Consider the following 23645-nt stretch of genomic DNA (forward strand, 5'->3'; position numbering starts at 1 on the left):
ATGCATTGCTGATACTGTGTTGTAAAGGGGGTGGATGCTGCAGTCCTTTTTGGCAAAGATACCTAGTAGCTATGAAGCTGTTATCAGTTTGCCATCCATTCCCTATTGCAATATTATTAGCTTATCATTTTTTAATGCAACATAGGCAATTTATCAAGGGCAGCAGGCACTTTACTTGTAGATGAAACAATGAAATATAAAGTTGTTTGCTAGCAGCAGCCTCTTCACTAGTTTCAGATCTCTTTAATGTGGAATTATTTAGATGACATTTATTTCTTCATAGATTGTGCATATTTGCTGATAGTGGTGGATTGTTGAAATTTGAGTAGACTTTTAGGATGGAAATGTTCTAAATTGGGCAGTTTTGTCATCATTGGTGCATGTCCTTATTTTTGGGCCTTTGTCCCACTTCTATGTATGGCTTTGTCTGGATTTCTTGCGCTGAGGTTGGGAGGTATAACAAATGTGTCAGAGCCATCACTGTCAGCCAGAAACATTTCAAATTGTGGCATACTTGTTGCACCCCACTCCCCCATGTAGTGACTCTCGATGTGTCCAAGCAACAAGGCAAGGAGCAGTTAGGCAGTGTAAGTGTGCAGAGTATTCCCCCATCCAAGATAGACACAAGTACGACAGTGGCTTTTCATCGGTCCTTGATTTTGCAAAATGTTCTGGTTTTCTGTCATATTTTTATACTGTTTTATGCTTCTTATTACTGAGAAAATGCATGCTGTTGCTCTGTGTTTAAGTAGCAATGCTTTAATGACCATCAGGTAAGCTGGTCTGACTTTGTAAGATACAAGTAAGCTTTAATAAGCATACTGTTAAAGAATTGCCAACATTGAAAAAGCCTTTTTGTTGTTGCCATCCAGAGAATATTTACATAACTAGATAACGTAAAAGCCTTAGGTATTGAAATACATATGACAGTATTTGTAATAAAGGACAGGATTACAATATTTTCAGAAGCTCATTACATTTGTTAGAGACTTGCAGTCATCTTTGCAGGATTTACCTGTAAACTAAACAGAATGCCAATCTATCACCTGTGGCCCATAACCTGTGCAGTAATCCTTTAAGCAATTTATCTTGAGCTTGTTTCTTGTTTGCTGTTCATTTTTTTACTTTGATCATGTATTCCCCATGAAACGAGTAGATAATTGTTATCAGGCAGCAGATCTTCTTTTGGATAAGAAACATTTTTACAAGTAGGGGGCATCACAGAGATTGCTACTTTCAGCATGTTACTTGGTACTTTTATTTATAAAGCTGAATATAAATCATAATTAGAACTGCAGTGCAAGGAGAAGTGGTTTGAGTTAAGCATTTGTTTTTTTTTTTTTTTTTTTTTTATACCTGATTTTGACTGGCATTCCAGTAATGTATTTAAAAAGTAATTTAGTTTTTCATGCCTCACAGTCTTTTTGTTTCCATCTAGATTTTAAGTAAGCTGTCATGTAGCCAATGCACTGAAATATCTTTTCATCTTTATCTTGATTGGACTCTCATATTGACGGTTTGGCATCCAGGGCAGCATATTTAATTAAAGTTCCAGTTGTTGTAGTTTTGAGCATAGCTCTGCCCCTTTCTAGTTGGCCACACCCCCTTCCCATTGGCCCCACCCATTCAGCTGTCTCCTGCATCCCCCCCCCTTTAATTTGAAGTCACCAGTAGCCACTGGACATGGTTAAGAAACAATAGAAATTACTTAGAGGGGCTGACAAAGGTTAAAGTACTGCAGAAGGAAGAGAATCCCAAAGAACAAGAGCAGGTGTAAATGCAGAATGCTAAAGTGAAAATAAGGTATTATCTAGAGTATATGTTTGAAATATTACTGTTTAAGTACCTATTTTTCATAGCATCGCCAGACCACAAAAACGTTTAGCACAATGACTTGGGCAGCAGACAGTAGAAAGGGTTGTTGCTAAACTTAGGAATCCTATACAAGAAAATTAAGCAGCGATCCTACAGAGGTTTTAGAGATATTTTGGTAATTTTATGAAAATTTGTAAAACGCAGAAATAAAGAGCACAAATGAAAACATTTATGGAAGGCTTAATTCTCCCAAGGTTAGAGAGATACATGAGGATCAGCAATTAACAATTAGGAGGGGAACAGTAATGCATATCAATCTTCAGGAAAGTCTCCTGGAACACATGGCATTTCTGTGGAAGTTAGAAGGGAAGAAAGTGATAAAGATTTTAACAGTACTTTAAAAGGAGAGACATCACCTTCATCTTGAAAGAAAGTTGAAGTTGCTTCATTACCCAAGGATGGTATAGAAAGGATGTAGCAGTGTAGACTAGAAAGTAGTCTTGACATTAACTCTGACAGAAAAGTGGGCATGGTGCTAGGAGCAGTGATAGTATGCATTATATTGCTCTTGCAGAGAAATACATAGAGTACCATCAGAAAATGTGCAATGGAAATTTAATAGACTGTGCATATTAAAGTAACAGTAAGGAAAAGTAGAAGGTAACATCAGTGGCCTATCCAAGCGGTAACACGAATGACAACTGCATTATTATATAATGATCTGGTGGATGATAAGAGCATTTGCCTGGGGACATATCAACAGCTGTGAGTAGCCACTATGAATTCTAATAAATAGAGCACAACAATTTCTGGAATACTTAGACTCCTGCATGTTGAGGACTGATACAAGCATTTTGTAACATTATTTACTGTGAAAGAGCTATTCAGATGACATGACTTAGAAGAGAGATGAGGCAACAGTTTTACTAGCACACCATGCCGACAGTTCTGTCTCATGTCTATTGCAATATATATGTGACTAATGAACTAAACCTTGCAGGGCAGGAAATCTGATACTGTGGTTTACTGAGGGAAAATGGGAGGAGTAATTTGAGAAGGAACTGAAGCACACAAAAGCAGCATCTCCCAGGAACGTCTGTTATCCCAGCAACGAGTTCATATTTCTGGATGCTTTTTCCATAAAATGTCTAGCACATCAGTAGGAAAAACATTTGTAAGAGGAATTGCAGAACAATAAGTGATACTAATACCAAGGTCTCTCAAAATTAACACTGTTCTCTATTCTCCCATTCTAAGTGGATGGGACTGAGATGTGACAGTCCAGCTATGGCTGTTATAATTTCAACAACTGTGCCATCATAGTGCACTATGGGGAAGAATTAGCTTTAGAAGAAAGCATGCTCTGATTAGGATGTCTGCCCCCAGAAGGGCACAGAGGATTAACAAACACAAGAAAATTAGTAGCGACTAGTACTTTCTATTGAATACAGGTTAGCAATATGTAGAAATTCAAGGAAAAAAAAAAAGTGTTTTTATTTTGTTTTCTCCATAGTGGTCCTTTAGTGATACATCTTTTATATATATATATATATATGTGTGTGTGTGTGTGTGTGGGTGGGTGGGTGGGTCCATGGCAGTGCCCCCCTGATGTGCACAACTGTGTGTATGCATTAACTAATTTTAAGAAACCTAATCAGTCTCTTATAAAAACTAAAAAATGAAGTACATATACAACATACTACATAAAATATGCAGGAGGAAAGTACAGTTGTATACACTTACCATAAATGTAGGCGTTAGAGTGTATTCACTGTTGCAGTCATCACATTTGGGTTATCCCTGCCAGGGTAGCCCTCAGTCAGCCCAAATAACAGAGGCTTAGTATTTCTGCATCAGTTGCCATTGCTCGAGGACTGACATCTGGTCATCAGTGGTATAAAACAAGGCAGCCGATGCCATTACACCAGTTTTTCTTGCCCTGTCAGGAGTCCCCAAGAGGGAGCTAGGTTATGGTGGAAGAACACCACCAGTAAAAAGTAAATACCAAACGTTCCTTGTAAGGAGAGAGACAAGGAGGATGGAAGGAAGGAAACCAGGACTACAACAGTGAAGACACTCAAATATCTACATTTATGGTAAGTGTACACAACTGTACTCTGTTCTTCGTGTTTCACTGTTGCAGTCATCACATTTGGGGTGATTCCCAAAGCTGAAAAAAAGTGTGGAGGCTAGGATGCCCTGCAAGACTGTGGTGGCAATGCCTGCCCTGGATTTGGAGAAGATATGAAGGTGGTAATGCTTGGGGAAGGTTTGAACAGATGTCCATGTTGCAGCCGCCAGGACGGCCCTGGTGGGGACCCCTCTGAGAAAAGCTGCAGAGGTGGAGGTTGCTCTGGTAGAATGTGTCCTGACCCCCTTGGGGAGAGGTTTCCCATGTTGCTTGTAGCAGAAATGGATGCAGTGTGCTATCCATTAGGAAATTGTTTGTTTGGATATGTCCTTGCGCTCTGCTCCTGCAGCAAAGCTGACTAACAATTGATCAGTCTTTCTGAATGATTTAGTTCTGTCTAGGTAGAATCTGAGCTTTCTGTGCACATCTAGAGAGTGCAGAATCCTTTCCCCCCTGTTTTGTAGGTTAAGGAAAAAGGTGGGTAAATTAATGCATTGGTTGAGAGCCACACTGGACACCACTTTTGGCATGAAGGATGGGTTATAGTCCTGAGGGAGACTATATCAGCATGGAAAATGATGAAGGGCTCTACAGCCATTAGTACTTGTAGCTCGGATACTCTTCTTGCTGAAGTGATGGGCAGTAGCAAGTCTGTCTTCCAAGAGAGGAAATTTAACTCTGATGAATCTGCTGGTTCAAAGGGGGGGGGGGCAGGGTCAGCTTTTCCAACACAAAGTTTAGGTCCCAAGCTGGGGTATGTGCTCTTCTGGGTTGCCTCAAGTTGTTTGCCCCTCTTAGGAAATGTTTGATGAGAGGGTGAGAGAAAAAGAGGTGGGTCTGTGCTGAAATGAGCAGAGATAGCAGAGGGATGAATTTTAAAAGAAGAAAAGGATAGACCCCTGTGTAGTAGCTCAGCAAGGTAATCCAGGATGAGAGGTAGGGAGTGCTGTGCCATCCCGGCTCCCTTAGCCTGCATCCCAGTGCAAAACCTTTTCCACTTGTCAGCATAAGACTTCCTAGTGCTAGGGCATCTGGCCTCACGTATAACATCTAGAACTTGTTTGCTGAGATTGGCAGCTTGTGCAGTGGTCAGGGAATAAGCCAGGCTGCCAGACTGAGGGTCTGCAATTGGGGATGCATGAATTCTCCATACTTCTGGGTCAGGAGTGTTGGGATATGAGAGAGATGCCATGGTGACAGGCTGCACAGCAGTGGGTACCAGTGCCAACATGGCCACTCTGGGACAATCAGGACTGTCCTCAGTTTTTCCTCCCTTATTTTGAGCAGTACCCTTGTAATGAGTGGTAGAGGAGGAAATGCATAGACCAAGAGGTTGACCCACTGGAAGGAGAGAGCATCCACTTTCCAGGCCATGCAGCGAGGTTCCCTGGTGCAGAATGTGTTGAGCTGATGGTTGGAGGGGGCAGCAAAGAGGTTGACCTTCGGGGTGCCCCACTTCTGAGTCACAAGGGTGAAGGTTCTTTGGTCTAGCTGCCACTCATGTGGCAGGTGTAGTTGCATGGCTGAGGCCATGTGCCAAAGGGTCATGGCGAGCCTGCACAAGAGGGTACAAGTGAGTCCCTCCCTGCTTGTTGATATACCAATCACAGTGGTGTTGTCTGTTTTGATCAGAAGAGACCCCTGGGAGAGTAGGGGTCTGAAAGCTGTCAGTGCATGCTGGACAGCTAACATCTCTTTTTGGTTTATGTGCAGATGTATTTGATGTGGGCTCCATTGGCCCTGAATGCACCTGGCATCCAGGTCTGCACCCCAGGCATAGTCTGATGCATCTGTGGTGAGGGTCTGAGTGGCGTGGGTTTGTGAGAAGGGTAGTCCCTTATTGTGGTAGCATGCTGCTGCCCACCAAAGAAAATCTTTCCTTAAACAAGGCATCATTGGTATTAGAGTTTCCAGGTCTTGAGAGTGTTGACACCAAAGGCTTTTTAGGTACCAGTGTAGTTTCCTCATATGCAGTCTGGCATATGGAATGAGTAGAATGCAAGAGGCCATGAACCATAGAGCGTGTAGGATTTTCCTTGTGGATAACTGGGGTCTTGTGGCTAGTTGAGAGTAGTAGGGTGTCAGGTAAAATGTATATCATGTTTTTTTAAATATTTATGAACATTTTATACAATGTTTTATGGTTAGTAGTGTTTTTTCTGCATGCAAGGTTTTAACATGAATATTCATGAGGATTAATGATATTTTAAATTGGATGGTTTTTATTGGATAATTAACCTCCTAGAGGATTATAAAAGGCATTAATTGTTCTCTGACCCACATTTGATGAAGTGATTCAAACGAAAATGCTGGTTTTAATGTGTGCGTTTATGTGCTTTTGTGCTTAAATTAAAGTTGGATTTTAAAAGAATTCCAGCTGATTCTTGGTCCTGTGGTGCTTTGGATTGTCTTACTAGTTTCTTTTGGTACCTGGTGGCTGTTTTTTTGAACTGTCAGGTAGGCTTGTTTTTCAGGTGTAAGGAATGCCATCTGGGATGCTGTGTTCCAGGCTTGCTCCCAGGAATATAATTTTTTGGGTGGGTACTAGTTTGGATTTCTTTTCATTGATAGTATACCCCAGAGAGGTCAATAAGTCCTTTATTGAGGCCAGGTGCTTTAGCAGCTTTTCCTGACTGTCCACCTGAGTCAGGCAGTCGTCTAAGTATGGGTAAATTTGAATATGTCTTTGCCTGAAAAAAGCAATGGCGGGAGCCAGACATTTTATGAAAACTCTGGGAGCAGTGTAAAAGCCAAAGGGAAGCACAGAGAACTGAAAGTGCAGTGATCCTGCCCTGAAGCATAGATATGATTGGGATGTGTAGGTAGGCCTCTTTTAGATCTAGGGTGGCTAACCAAGCATCCTTGGAGAGCATAGGTAGTAGTTGCTGGAGGGTGAGTATTTTGAATTTTGCTATCACCAGAAAGGTGTTTAGAAGGGATAGAGAGAGGATGAGACGCCAGGTGCCCCCTTCTCTGGATACCAGGAACAGTCTGGAGTAAAAATCTTGGCCTATCTGTTGTGCAGGAATGTGCTCTATTGCCCTCCCAGAGAGCCAGGAAAGTACTTGCTTTTTGGCCTCTGCCCTCTGGTTTGGGAGTAGATCTGGGAACCCTTTTGGGGTTGGTCAAGTGTGGAAATAAAATCTGTATCCCGGGGACACTATGTTGAGGACCCAGCGGTCATTGGTAATGGCGGCCTAGGTGCTTGCATGGAAGGAGAGTTTTCCTCCTGGGGCAAAAGCAGGTGGGCAGAGGGAGGGGGTGGAAGTGGAAAGTTAGTGAGTTCTTACCATGAGGGGGTGGCTTAGCACTCCCTGGTTTCAAAGAGGAGGAACTCCATTGCTTAGATCTTTGCATTCCCTGTGACTGCTGTCTGGGGGGCCCTGCTTCCCCAGGGTCTGGGCTGAGCTGACCTGGAGGGGGCAGGAAAGGACCAGGGCTTGGAGGGGCAATGCCTACTGAACCTGGGTGGCTGGACCTGCAAGATGTCCTTAACTGTCTACAAAGATTTAGCTTCTTCCATCTTGAAGACCTCCTCTACCTTGGTGCCAAAAAAGTTGTCTTTGTGCAAGGGTGTGTCCAATAATTTGGATTTGACATGGTTTAGCAAGGGTTATTCCTTAAGCCAAGCATGCCTTCTAAGGCCAGTGACTGCTGCCCTGCAAGATGCTTCTAGGGTGTCAAAACCACATTGTAAGGAGTGCTTGGTTACTTGACTTGCAGAATGCATTAACTCTTGTAACTCTATTTTCTGCACAAGCAGGAAAATAAATTTTTGTTTGAGGAGTTTCATGGTATGTTGCTGAAATTTTAGCATATGGAACTGACAATTTAGTGCTCTAATAGCAAGAGTAGCAGAGGTGTATAATTTTTTACCCCATCTGTCTAGTGCTGGGGAATCCCTATCTAAGGGTGCAGGATTCTTAGAAGTTGCTTTAATTCCTTTAGGCCCTTGAGAAATAACCTTGGGGTCAGCAGTAGGATTTTCTTTAAAAGAAATTTGTGAGAGTCAGGAACTCTGTAATACCCGTCAGGTTTCCTGGGAGCTGGAGGGAGGGTGTCAGGAGTCAAACTGGATTCCATAAAAACATTATCCACAACATCCAAGAGAGGAGGTCTGTGCTGTGGAAGATCTAAGAATTCCCCAAGTATCTTTTTAGACTGAGGGTAGTCCTGACATTCCCATTGGAAATGCTCCCTTAAAGTATATAGGGTTTCCCCAAAGGTAAAGCCCTCACGTGGAGAGGCTGAAGAAATAAGATTCCTCTGCATCAGAATCCTCATAAGCAGAGAGGGGTTGCATGTCTTCGTATTCAGATGCATCAGTCTCATCAGACTCCTGTTCAGATAAGACTACTGGGGACAAATCTCTTTCTTTTGGAAGGGGTAAGCCTGGCTTCCCCTGATCAGTATTATAAGGTCTTCTGCCATTTTAAGCATTTGAAACTGAGGCAAGGAAGCAGGTGCCTGTGGTTGGGTCATCATTTTTTTGGGTGTGGTTCATACTCTGGCCTTAGAAACTCAGTAGTTTTTGAAACAATGGTAGACGCGAAAGAAGTAGTCGGTCTGTGTTGAGAATTGGTAGTGTGAAGTACTTCCTCGGAAGCCGGTGCCTGCTTAGCGGCTCTGGACAGATCCAAGGCAGAGACATCCGCAGAATTCTTAGATAGATGAAGGGTCTCTGTAACAGCCTGCGAATCCACAGAAGCAGGCATCAGGGGCTGCGAAATGCCTCACTGAGGACCGGAGAACTGACGACTAGCTTAACGGAAGAGTCGTCAACAGATTTGGACCTGTGTGGTCTGTCTCTGTCTTTATCCTTAAGTTTTTTCAGAAGATCTGCTGTCAGATGGCTTACTGAAGCCATATCGGAATTCAAGGATTGAGAGCAAAAATATCTAGCTACAATAAGGGCCTGATGAAGTATAGTTCTGGTATTGAACAAGTGACAGCGAGGGACGTCGTAGTCTGGGCTAAGCAAGTGATGCAGTAAGAATGAAAGTCTCGGTGTGGTATTTACTTTCCACAGGCGAGACGATTGTTAACTTTTTCTGACATCTGTTAGAGCAAGAAAAAAAGGATCCCCAACGGGGTACTTGGCTTTAGAAGACTTCAACTTTAATTCCAAAATGAAAACTCAGGTAGCGGCCAACTGGCACTCCTGTGAACTGCTTCTGCTTTGGGCTCCTCGGCAAGAAAGACTAATGTAATGGTGTCGGCTGCCTTGTTTTATACCACTGATGACCCGACGTCAATCCTGGAGCGACGGCAACCGATGCAGAAATACTAAGCCTCTGGTATTCAGGCCGACTGAGGGCTACCCTGGCAGAGATAACCCAAATGTGATGACTAACAGTGAAACACGAAAAATATCCCAACTTCAATACCACCATCAGTCAGAGAGAAGACAGATGTTGCTCTCCCACTGTCAATGACACACCAGTGGCAGGTTTGAGCAGTGTGACTATGCACCCAGTAACATTTACCCTGTCAACAGTATATCTTACCATATCTGTTTCCCTTGCTGTCTTGCACCACCTTGTCCCAGGACAGCTAAGCTGTGCAGCTTTAGTGCCTGAAACTGAACGTCCTTTACTTTGACCATGAAATTAGCATATTGCAATCATGTAAAAAGCTATGTTATACACATAGCTCAGCTTTGTTGAGGTGTATTAACCCACCGGCCATTTTGTGCAGGAATGGGCATGGCCTGTGTGATTGACAATCCAGAAGTTGGTGATGCAATATGCAAATGTGGCATGATTGACATGGAATTGAGATTTGCTAGTGACATCATGCATACATTGCTTTGTGATTTGCATACTTTAGGGGTAAGTATAAAGGCAGTCAGTATTTCACAAATAACCGTTTTATTCTCCATGATTTGTAAGAATGTAGAGAGAGAATCTATTTGAAAATAATACATTGCCTTGTTTATTTCCATTTGTTTTAACAGGCTATTCAGCTTCTTTTTCTTAAGAGGCCTGTGTTGGTGAGAGAATCTCCATATTTTTGTTATTTACCCAAAGAGTAGTATTTTAAATGAGGTGCATGGAATACAGACTATTCACAGAAAAAAGAATATATATGCTTGAAGTTGAAAAAATAGCACTTTACATAGATTACTATTCTTTGAAAAGTTTTTTGAATGGGATGTAAACTAGTGTGTTTCAACATTCCTGTTTAAGGAAATGTTAATTTTGATGATATATAAATAAGTATTCCAACAGCATTGGCTAGTGGACTGATTATAAGGAGAGGAAAGTAAGTATATAAAAAGTATAGGAAGGTGTTAGTGTCAAAGTTGATTGGGTTGCAATGATGGAGTAAAAGTAGTGGTCAATGTTTACATTATAGTAGCCTCATGATACTAACCCAGTAAACAAAGAATGAACAGTTATAAGTTATGTTTGCCTATACTTATTCCTACATTTAGAATTATCCAATTTTTTTTTGTATAAATATTTTGTTAGATTGCAATTGTAATTTTGGGGAAATAGAGTTCCATTGTTTAACTACATATGCAGTATAAACAAAATATTTACTAGTTGCTTTTTAGTCTACAATTCGTTTAGTCTAGGTGGGTTATACTTCTGTACTGCTAGTTGGGGTTGGGTATTTATTTTTATTTGTATGTGTGTGTGTTTTCCAAGTTATAATACTAATATGGTGTAGTGATATTCTTACAATTCAGTCTTTTTAGAGCTGTCCAGTGATGTGTTTTGGTTGGTAGATTAGCTACAAGTTTGCATTTTGCTGCGGGTTTGTTCCCGTTCATGTAATTTGTTCATTTTTTAGGTTACAAGTGATGAGATGTGTAGTAGGAGAGTTTCGGCTGTATACTTCTTTATTTAAAGAATCAAACATCTTATTTGCTTTGGATACTACATATTTTGTATATGTCAAATTTTAAGTTATGATCAGTGGTAACTACAGTCAGTTTTGTGTTGCATAGTTTTTCAACTGAAGCATTATTGAAAGACTACCTTTGAAATGCTTCTATTTTCTAAGAAGTGTCAGAGCTGAAGAGAATCAGTTTTGTTTTAATGGCATTATATACGAGCTGGGATTCTGTTAACAGTCTTTCTGTTCTATTGTTTGGATTTTCTTGTAAAGCATTTACTAATGTATATTAGGGCTTAGTTTACATATTGCGCAAATTATAGTAGTGCAAGTAAAGATGTTAAGGATGAAGCTGCCAGGTAACGGGAAAAAGAGGGAGGCCTAAGCTAAGGTTCATGGATGTGGTCAGAGGACATGCAGGTGGTTGGTGTGACACAGCAAGATGCAGAGGACAGGAAGAAATGGAAACAGTTGATCTGCTGTGGCGACCCACAACAGGAGCAGCCGAAAGAAGAAGATAGTGCAAGTAAACTTGCCATAAAGGTAGACATTTGAATGATTACTGTTGCAAGTAACTTTGGCTACTGGCTTAAGTTTATGCATCTGGTAGCTAAAAAAATTAAGTGTTTTACTAGGGTGCTGTAACTGCTTAAATCCATTAATGTGATGTTATGGTTTTTGAAGATTTGCTTTCATAGATTTATTCTTTGATTATCTCATTACTTAAAGTTGTTGACATTTCACGGTCTCAACCCAATGAACATTCATGCGGACCACAAACTGAAAAATATTTATTGATGAGTGTTCAGTGACGTCGACGTGATCCTGGGTGTTAGGCAGGGTTTGAGTGGGGCTCGTTACTACACATCTGGTGGGTTAATACACATCAACAAAGCCCATAGCTCCCAACCTCTTACCTCCAGCATCAGAGACAAATTCAGAAATAATCAGGGACACCTTTGAAAATACTACTACTACTCACTTGAGAAAAATGTGAATTAACATGTATTTTCTGAAGTATAAACATCTACAAAACTCTAATTACTGTCATAATTTAATGTAATCTACTTCCATTTCTCCCCAAATCATCAGTTTTAGGAGGGAATAAAAGGACAGCTGAGAGGTACAGTTCTGCAGAGCAAATAAGTAAACCTTACAAACAGGGACAAGTTACAATTTCTCCTACCCATCTGCAGAAAACTGTGCTCAACATCCATTTGCGAAGTTTCCAGGAGTAAACTGAAAGACTTTGCAGCACCTAGCAAATATGTGCAAACATCATGAAATATACTTAATGACACATCAATCGGCACAGTTTTGCTAGTATAAACACCAAAAGCATTAATGCAGAGAGTCTGCAGTGGAATTTATTCTCTGAAATACATCTGTTTGGGAGCACTGTATTTATGCAGGATTTACAACAGAGCACCATAAGTGTGCCTCATCTACGCTAAATCTTTCAACTACATGCACTTTGGAATGGCACAAATTATGCAATGAGCATAAGAGATATTTGGTAAGTGATGCAGTGAAGAGTTCACTTATAGCAAGACATGCTGACAGCAGAGAGACACACCACACTAAATACTTTCATGATTACATGCATCATACTTTATATATAGAACTAAAATAACTTGCTACACACATGATTACAGACTCCTAAAGTGTAATTTAGCAATTTTTCAGTGTGGAGTTAACTTTTTCTTTTGGTGTTTGAACACTGGCAGTGCCTCCATGCTGTTCTATCAATTTCAATTTGCTTTTTATTTATTAAGCTGGTCAGGAAACACCTGTAGCTTGGAGCAGTTCTTTGCTTTCTGCAGTGCTGTCCCACTCTCTCAGAATTCAGCCCACTTATCGATTCACAGATTGTCCAAGATGTCATTTTCTGTTCAGTTTGTCAGATAAGCAAAGAACACTGAAGGGATGTTGCATGTGCTGAAAATAAGTGATTTAAGGCAACTCTACATTTTTTCTTAAGTAAATGCAAACAACTTCAAATCTGCTAGCACATTTTCCTTTCCCCGAGCTGCTGTGAATGAATGTAGTAGTCTGAATCAGCTCCCTTTACCAACTTTTCATTTTCTACCAGAGAAGACTTATCCTTCAAATCTCAGTGTTATCAGTTATCTCCTTGCAATGCTGTCTCATTACACTGTTTAACTTACCTTACAGATACCCACCACAGTTCTCTGATATTACTTCCCATAGCTCTGTACTTTTTCTGAATTGTTCATTTTTAAAGCTTACACTTTTTTTTTTGCAGTAATATCTGTTGCATTTCTTACCATTTGTCTAATATCCCCAAATGTATTCCCTTTGTCAACACCTTTTCTTACAGATTCTGTTGTAAATCTGTGCAATAAGTAAAGCTTCCAAAAATTATGATTAAAAATGTGTAAAATACAATGCTGAACTACAAAGCACTCCCCTTGTACCACTATGTGCTGCATTCCTAACAATGTGTTTTTACCCAGGCTGCGAGGAGGACCCAATAAAGGGTTGTTTAGTTTTTTTTTTTTTTTTTTTTATATGGTAATGGGTTAGCTGCTGCTTTGCAGAAGTCTATGCAAGTTATGTTTCCATCCCCCACCACCACATTACCCAGTGTCTACTGCTTTAGTCAAGAGATCAGTCTGACCCCCCCCCCCAGAATCTTTAAGGTAAACATAATTACAGCTCACAATTTTTTGTCCACTTCCATCTGTGTATTGTTTCCTTTCTACAGTTCAGATAATTATCCTCTGATAAACTACACAAAACAAACTGAGGAAGAACAACAGTACAGATTAAAAACAATGTTATCAAACATACACTAGCATTTTTATGTCAAGGATTCTGACACAGTAACATGATTATGCCATATAAAAGTGCAAATTAAAAGTGCTCAGAAATATAAAAACATGCAGTAAAATGACAAATTGCTAGAGACTGATGCACATTGCTTGCTAAACCAGGAATAAATAGACAGATGAACACATTCAAGCACTTTAGTCAGAAATGTAACTTGGGATGGGTGGGTCAAGGGGAGTGGAACTGATTGCTCAAGAGGTAAGGGAACGAACCTTCCACTTTTCTTTGAGGAGTATGTGAAGTGTATTCCCTAACAAATCATACAGCGTCATGTTCTCTCTGCAGTCAGTGTTTACACACATTACCTCCACTCTACCAAGTCCAAACAACCTAATTAAAAGTTCAGTAGCTTGCCTCCTTATCTACTTTCATTTACTGCAACTTACTAATCTCCGTTTACACTGCTGTAGATCTGTGACTGGACCCAAACAGGTAAATTACTGCCAATGAACACATTGCTCACTGTTCAATTCATTCCATTTGTGAGCATGTTCAAGAGACACTTCATGCAGCCATCCAAGTTAACTCATTACAACCAGTACAGCTCTTTTGAGTGTACATCTTTAACTCCTAGTGGGTGTGGTTTGAGCCTTTAAAAAAATGAGACGTTATCTTACATTTCAAACAAATACTCATACCTCTGGAGCCATAAGTGTTACTAGAAAACTGTAAATGGAAAACTATTCAGGATAAATTAATCTTTACATTGGTGGCATTCATCAAGTTCGATGCTTTAAACTGGATTGTACAAGTCAAAAAAGGCAGTAAATATAATGCTACATAAACAACTTATGACATCTTGGTAACTACTGAAGCATAACACATACTGCCAGAAGGATTTTCTTCATACAGCTGTGAGCTTTCATATGAGGCTATGCAGTTATTTGTTATCTGAATGTTGATATATTTATAGGAATATGAAGACTATTGCAACACAAATAAAAAGTATACAAATAATATCCAACATCTCTTTAGCTGTGATAGACAGAGTTCAAATATTAATATAAAATTGTGTTTGCCATTGTGTATGTATGCTTTAAGATGAAATTTTCTTATACCTTGTATGTTGCATGGTTTTAGAATTAAGGCAAATACGAGACCAGCTTGTCTCATCCCCCACAAGGGGAGATGACATTCTAGACTTGGTTCTCACCAATATGGATAACTGCTGCACCACCCCCATAGTAATTTCTTCCCTGGTGAGATCAGACCATTGGTCTGTCTCAGAGAGTCTACCCTGTCCAACCCTCCCAGCCGTAACCATGCAAAAAAACTTCTGAAAAGCTGACTACAACCTAAGGGAGGGTATCAGTAGCTTCACACCACCACCCCCTGCAGAGGATGCAGACAAATATGCTGAACAGTACGCCAGTACAGTATACAAGCACCTGTACAACTGCATGGACTCAACAATACCCAACAGAACTAAAACCTGCCCCTCAAGGAAAAACAAACCTAGATGGTGGACATCATCTATCAACAGGCTTTATAACAAAAGGAAGAAACTGTTGTCCAAGAGTAAAATGGCACAAATTCCCATTTGGAAAAACTCCCTCCTTTTGCCTCAACAAGCAAATTAGATCACTAGTGAAAAACCTCCAAAGCCAGTTATGAACCGAAACTAGTCTCTGAAACAAAGGCTAACCACAAAGCCTTTTTCAGTTACGTCAGGAACCTCCAAGGCAAAGTCCAGGTTTGCTCCAAAGTAGTTCATAATGGTACCACTTGCTGATCTTGTTGTCTTAGGTTCAGCACAGACTTCACCCACTCTCCCCCCAAAGGCCGATTCGACATCCTCGATACGTGTCCCGCAAATCACATCTCTGTAGATCAAGTGTTAAAGGCCCTACCCAAGGGAAAGAACACAGCTTCCATGGGACCTGATAGTATCCCAGGCTGCATTCTGCACCATCTCCAGCAAGAACTCGCCTCACCATTGAGCACCCTATTCAGCCATAGCCCAAGTACAGGCTTCATTCCAGCAGAGTGTAGAACTGCCATTGTCATCCCTTTGCACAAAGGTGGTGGCCACTACTGACCATGGAAACTAATACCCCATTAGCTTGACAAGTCTGATTTGTAAGGCCATGAAGTGTATTAGGGACTTCATAAACAAGGACATAGCCAATTTATTTATTTATTTATTCTACATTTGTTGACCGGGCTAGTCTAGCTGGAAATATATCCGTTTTCAGTATAGGCCCGGGGAGAAAAGCTCCAAAATACAAGCAGTAAGCAACCATTAACAATCAAAAAAAAAAAAAAAAAAAAAAAAAAAGAGACAACAGCAAGCAAAAATACAGAATGGTACAATGGTAAGCATGAGTAAGACTAAGAGAGGAAAAAGAAAAACAGAACAGACTAGCCAACCGAAGACCATAATTAACAAATATAAATGAAACAGCTGGTGAAAAACAGAGATTTCAGGTATGCAGGATAGAAAGTAAGAGTAATAAAGAGCAGATTAGGAAGCCCCCAAATGGCATAATATGAAGAAGAAAGAATAGGTAAAATTTATAGAGGATTCAAAATAAGGAAGTAGCTGGTATCAGTAAGTGTGGCATTTAGAGGCAACAATCAGGGGAGAGCGAGTGAAGTTTGGAGTAAGGGGGAAGTGTTTTCAGTCAGGATTAGCACAGGGACATATCAAAGAGCACCTAAAAACCCACTGGCTATGTTTTTTAAAAAGGGATGTGGAGTCTAGGTTAGTTATTTCTTGAGGGAGTTGGTTCCAGATTTTCCCGACAGAATTTGAAAATAATGAGTCACCAGCTTTATTGTAAGATTTAGTCGAGGCTACTAGTAGTTTATTAGCAGAGCGGAGTGTGGCTAGGTTTTTATAAGGGGTAATCAGTTTTGTCAAGCTAGGGGTAGCATCTGGGTAGTAAAGGGACTTATGATACTTAGTTGTTGATACAGTAGGTGGCTATTAAGTTCTAACCAATCAAGTTGCCCGAGGTTGAGACAGTGGTGAGTTCTGAAGGGCGTAGCCGTAATGAATCTAGTTATACTGTTGTAACAAGAAGAGAGTTTGGTAATGTTATTTTTTGATAAGTTAGTATATATGGCAGAGGCTTGGAAAAGAGTGGAGATCAGGTGGGTTTGGGCAATGGTTTTTCTAGCTGCTGGGGTAAGAAAGGGTTTAATTCTGTAGAGTACCTATTTTTTTGTAAAGGGATTTTCTGACCAATCTCCAAGCACTTGATCCAAACCAGTTTGGATTAGTCAAGGGCATATCTTGCCTGCTGAACCTGGTTGACTTTTTTGAGACAGTCACCAAGACACTGGATGAGGGAAAGCCAGTACATACAGCTTACCTTGACTTGGCCAAAGCCTTTGACAATCTCCCACTAGGGCATCCCTGACCTCATCAGGTGGCTGGCCAACTGATTCACGGATAGGACCCACAAGGTCAAAATAGGTGCCTCCACCCCCGACAGCAGAACTATGACTAGTGGTATTCCCCAGGGATCTGTCCTGGGACCCCTACTGTTTGGCATCTACTTCTCAGAGGTCCAGGCAAAGACAAAAGGCTTGTGGCTGACCAAGTCTGCGGACAGCTGTAAGTTGGGTGCTGCCACTTGACTCCCCAAATGATAACGTACTACAAGAGGGTCTCACAGCAACAAATGACTGGTGCTAAAGTCATGGCCTTAAGTTATATGCAAAAAAAAATGTATCATTTCCATTTGGCAACAATACGGCTCCTACCGATTACCATATCAACGGCAACGCCCTAAGCACACAACCTGTGGTGACAGACCTGGGTACACAGGTTGACAACAATTAGACCATCATGTAGCAGCAGTGGTCAGAAAATCCCTTTACTTGGTTCATCTCATAAGTAAAGGCACTGCATCCAGAAAAAAAGGAGGTTATTACCTCTCTGTACTCCTCCCTCATTAGGCCAATAATTGAGTACAATGCCCAGGTTGGTATGTACCTCTCCAAACACCTGCACCAACTGAAAGACCACAGAAATACTTCACAAAGAGAATCCATGGCCTCCAACACCTGTCTGATGTGGACAGGCTGAAATCACTATCCCTCTACTTGGTACCATACAGATTGGTCACTGGTAATCTGTATCTCACCAACAAGACAATTTCAGATCCTGCACTACTAGAGATGCTCCATATACGCAAGCCAAACTCCTTGCGCATTACCCAATTGAAAGGCCTAAATCTAATATGCAACATTAAATAAAACCTGCTGGACAGACGGGTTTGTCTCCCAGAGGTTGCCTCATCTCTGGAATAGACTTCCCATACACGTCAAAGTACATCACTGAGCCTCTTCAAGCACAACCTTGATGAGTAGATGGGAAACTCAAATTTGTCCCAGGGTCCTGCCTATGTACCTCACTGACAGGGGCAACAGGTGCTGATTGAGGTTTCTTTTCTGTGGATAAACTCTTTGCTAGGCTTGTAAGGGCCCCAGGGCCATTAGCCTAGTAATCTCCAATAATCCTATGAACAAGCAATATTTAACACCTGGAGGCATCAGTAGGACTAGTGCAGAAACACCTGGAGGCGCAGTTCTAAGCATAAATTCACACATTCAGTTGCCATGCTTATGAGCTACTGGCCTTAAAGAAGCTTTACTGCCAATACCCAAAATCAATATTTTCAACTGCTCATACATGTATCAGAATTATTTCAGAAAAAAGTTCATAATTTGTTCAAATTATTCCATAATCTTTTTATTACTATTATTACTACTAATACTGATTTTAACTTCTTGCATTACACTTCTTAATTTTGTGCTACCTCCTACAGTGATGTGTTCTAGGCATACATTTTCAATTAAAACTGGATCAGGCCATTCTTACAGACATGGCAGAGATCACCCATAGAAATTTTTCTGAATAGTTCAGATTACAGCCCTACAGTTTCTCCACCATGAATAAGGTTACATGCTTCTTATAAGCTTCAGTGAGTAGCCAGCCTAGGTTCGATTCCCTCAGTCTCTATTCGCTGGGTGTATGACTCATCAAATCACTTAAAAGACCACTACATGCTTCTGCATATGTTTCCTCATTTCTAACATCTCTTCCCCCACTATCATTTGCCACTAACATTATATAGCATTCCCATTGTTACTTTTAACTTTCTCTCATCCTCTATACCCGCAGATCCGGTACTGCGAGCCATCTTTTACTTTGTAACATTCTCGCACCGCTGTTTGATATGGATGGGCACTGCAACACCTTGGGAATAACACCCATTGTTTTTTCACTTGCTGCCAAATGGTCGCCCATGGACTGCCCTTCTGCAGTCTTTTTCACTGTAGAAACACCCCAATTCAATTATGTATGCAGCACAGTCTTTCAACTCTCTCAGCATGCAATAAAAATAGACACTGTGCAAATGGGGGAACCAATTCTATATCCCGAGTTGCTGGATGCATCTATTTTATTGACAGATTATCCACATTCTCCATTTGATTCAGTTTCACTTCATTCAGCTCTGCTAGAAATATCTTACTTTAAATTCAAGTACGTCTAGCACAGTCCTCAACAACTATTCTTATAAGACGTGTGGAAGACATGTACCATACATTCCCAGTCTTTTTTTTTTTTTTGCAATGTAAATTACTGCATTATACATGTTCTTCTGGAATGCAATTGTCACTAACATGCAATTGCAAGTGACTGAATTACAGTAGAAAAACGTCTGCAGTTTTTTTTTGGCTTCTTTTTTCCCTAATCTGAACATCCCAGCAATTATTGCCCATAATTTCACATAATCCTTTCCTTAGAAAATGCTTGCTAACGTGAACACTTATTCAAGCAACTTTCTAAGTTGTTAAGAGTAATGTTTAGATACTTGTGCCTTGTTACTCTTGTCTTTTCCTGAATTCTTCAGCAAAGAAACGCAAAGGTATAATACCCCACTGTGTCTGCTGAATGTTTGCGTAAGGACATTATTTTTCATTGTTTTTTGCACTTCCTACCCAGTGTCTTAAAACAGTTATAGTGCTTTGTGGCTCAACATAGAGCCTTTGTACAACTCTTTTGCATGAACTGGGCAGTTCTGCAGAGTATCACTGCTGGACAGAGGCACAGCAAACTAATGGGTATAGTATTCTCATCCTAAGGGGTGGTGAAAGCCACACACACTCTGGCTAGGCTTTTAAATGCCCTAGGGCAGATAGCCTAGTATGAACCTATGAACCTATAACATTTTTGCATTACCAAACAAAGCAGATTTATGCAGAACTCCAAGACTGCTGTCTGAGTATTCCCTTTTCTCCTAGGTTTGGCAAGCTTGTAGTTGGTGTGTACAAGTTTGGGCTGCTGCACTCCTTAATGTTAGTTTATTTACCTTCTTTTGAACATCAAGAGTCATGGCTCATTGTGTCATGGAAGATCTGGCTTTCTGAATAGTCATTCATGATTAAAGTCACTTTATACACTACAGAAAACGCTTACTAATGCAAAACTTGACGTGTTAGGGATCCATCTTTGCTTATGACAGAAAAAATAAATAAAAAGCGCTAGGACCTGTTCATGATCTGCTTCCTGCGGCACTGGAATGGATTCTTTTAGTCTTAGCTTGCCCACTCTGTGACCATGTCAATATGCTTATTTCCTCACATTTGTGTTTTGTTTTTGTTTTTCCTAAAGCTGTTCATTGGACCAGTATTTTACTCCATTTAAACTCTATGGATCAAAGCCTAACAGGTAGCTTTCATGAATGAAAAGGGGGTGATGTTCATCCTCACTATTAAGCTGAATGGAGTGTATGCAAAGGGGAAGTTAGTCCTCTTAGTCTGCATAAAATTTGTGTTACTCATTTATATTAGGTTTTACTGTAGCACAAAGATGTCATCTAGGAAAAATCTGCAGATTCTGATTCTGCTTAATCTTCTCAGTTTTCTGCACTTTATCCAGATTCCTGCATGTATGGTACCTCCCCCTCCCAAATCTTGTATGGCAGTTTTTACTTGTTGACTGGGGGTAGATCACCGATCTGCATGGACATTTTTCAGATTCAGGCCTGGTGTGCTGTCTGGTTAATTGACTTGCTCAGAGTCATACAGTTTTGCAACAGAGGCTGAGGAAATTAAATATGGGACCATAGAAAACCGCCTGCTAACAGTTCCTTAATCATCTGCGCCAACTGCCAATCAGTTGGCAGAGAGGACTGAAGGTCTTGCAGTTAGCATAGAGGACTAAAACTATGACTACTTAATGAGCTGCTTCCCATTCCAGGGGTACAAGGTTTGAATCTTTCACCTTCATTTTCCTAGTGTGCGACCTTCAACAAGACATTTAACCAGACATTGCTTTGTGGATTATGGGAATTTGGGCTAGACTTCTTATTGGTTTACTGCATGGTTAATAAATACCTATTAACCAATAAATCCACAAACATATAAAATAAAATTGCATTGCAAAGTCAACAGAAGTCAGTGGTGCAGACTACATTAACAGTAACTTCCTATGAACTGCGAAAGTTTGTTAAAATTTTGAACATAATTCAGTTTTTCATTTCTTCTTTTGTGCCCTACTGAGCAAATGCTTTCATATTTTAAGCATAAGACACTTGTTTGTTCTTTTTTCGGCTTTTCCCAGTTAGGGGTCGCCACAGAACAACTCCGGTCCGCTAATGATTGGCAGTAGATTTTTTTTACGAGTGCCGAGGTGCCAGCTCAACGCTCAACCTTCAGCGAAGGCACGCCTATTCTACGCATGTCTTTCGAACGCCACTCAACCGCAGGGAGAACATGCAGACTCCACACAGAAGGTGTTCCCACTGAGAATCGAATGGGAGAACCTCTTGCTGTGAGGCAACACTACCACTGCACCACAGCAGCTTATTAAGCATAAGACACTATTGAGGAATATTTTGTCCATTTGGTTACGAGGTTTTGCCAACTCATCAAATTCAGTACTATCTAAGCATTATTTAATATGAATACAGTATTAACTTAGCATATAGAGCCCACAGTGTGAAAGTAGCAGACTCCAAGTCAGATTGCTAACCAGTCATCAGTGGAGTCCCACATGAATCGGTCCTGGGTCCTCTCCTGTTTGGCATGTACTTCTCAGAAGTCCAGGCCAACACCGAGGAACTCTGGCTGACCAAGTTCGCCGATGACTGCAAGCTGGGAGCCATTATTAACTCCCTAAGTGATGTAGACATCCTAGAGAAAGGCCTCACTGAGACCAACGACTGGTGTTGAAACCATCGCCTCAAGCTTAATGCCAAAAAAATGTGTCATTCCCTTTGGGCAAAACTCAGTTCCCACTAATTACCACATTGATGGTAGCCCACTGAACACTGCTGTCAACCTGTGTCTGGGGACACAGGTTGACAGCAACCTCTCCTTCAACCACCACATTGCCACTGTGGTCAGAAAGTCCTGTGTGGCACATCTCATTACCAAGGGTTTTGCATCCAGGAAGAAAGAGATAATCATCTCGCTCTACTCTTCCCTCATTAGACCAATCAAGTATAATGCCCCATTTGGCATGTACCTCACTAAACACCTGCAACAGCTGGAAAAGCCACAAAAGTACCTCATGAAGAGGATCCTAGGCCTTAAACACATGCCCTACATGGACAGACTCAAAACTCCAGCTTTTCTCTGTCTCGTATCGTGTATTAAGAGGCGATCTCTGCTTGACTTGCAAAGCCATGTCTGACCCAGCCCTGTTAGAAATGTTACACCTAAAGAAATCCCAATCCCTCCACACCACACACTTCAGGGACCTCAACCTCATTACTACAATCAACAGAACATGCTGGAGTGACAGGTTCATAACGCAGAGACTGCCCATGCTCTGGAATAGACTTCCCATACATGTCAAGCAGAGCACCTCACTGGCCCTTTTCAAGAGAAATCCTGATAAGTGGATGGGAAACAAAGTTCACCCCGGGGATCACTCCAGTGGCTCTACTTGACAGAGGCACCGGGAATTAACAGTGGCATGATGCCAGGGCACTTCTATGGGCTAGGCTAGTAAAGGCTCCAGGGCCATTAGCATAGTACACACCTAAGAACCTATAAGTAGTGTTTAGTTATGTGTATTAGTTGCACAGCATCTATTTTAAGCTACATTCTTTTGGGGTCATGGGACACACATGAATGTGTTACTTATTCTGAAAACTTACTAAAAATTATTAAAACATGTTTTGTGATTGTGACACAATCTGAATAACTTGCACACAGACGACATACGCATGTTACACTTCCTTCCTGATTAAAATTACTGCTTACTAAATTACTAGTTTGGCCGTGTCCCAGAAAAAATCTGCTGTGGCAATGAGGATGTAAGTTAGGGCTTCAGAGTGGCCTTGACCTGACCAAAATAGTGTAATGGTGTAAACGGGGTACAGAATTAAGGAACCAACAATGGTGGGGAAGACAGCATAAAAAATAAAATAAAAAAAAAAACATCATTGCTTAGCAAAAGATCCTTATGTTCACCTGCATCCTGTTTTGAAAGAGGTCCTTGACTGCAGTTTGATGTTTTAATTTGTACAGTTGCTTTTATTCATTTTTTTTTAATAAAAGGAAAAAATATCTTGCGGGGTACAGCTGAAACTATCTATATTCTTGTAGCATCCTGGATCACCATACTTAGAGATGACTGCCCCTGATTTTTTGAACTGCATCTCTTGTGATGGGCACCCACAGGTTTCCTAAAATAACACAGTGATACATGAAGAACCGCATATGCTTTGTTATTTTGCACACAGATTGGCTTGTAGTTTGTCCCAGTTTGTCATTTTATATCCATGAGTTTTTTTTTTTTTTTAATATGTTGATGATAAATACTGACACACTTACTGAACCACTGGCCATTACTTTTTTTAAATGTTTTCTTTGTTTTGCTTGTGGACAGTAAAGCCCTCTCTCACTGTTCTTTAGCCTGCCTAGTAATGCCAGCCAGAGCGGCCCTTCATCAGGCAGGAAAGATTTTTTTTTCCTGCATCACCACCCTTGATGCCAAGTACTTAACTCACTTCTGGAGAAGGGAGGAATTTTATTT

The sequence above is a fragment of the Protopterus annectens genome, chromosome 17.part0 (assembly GCF_019279795.1).
Source record: "Protopterus annectens isolate FY-2018-M chromosome 17.part0, PAN1.0, whole genome shotgun sequence".
In the NCBI taxonomy this organism is placed as follows: Eukaryota; Metazoa; Chordata; order Ceratodontiformes; family Protopteridae; genus Protopterus; species Protopterus annectens.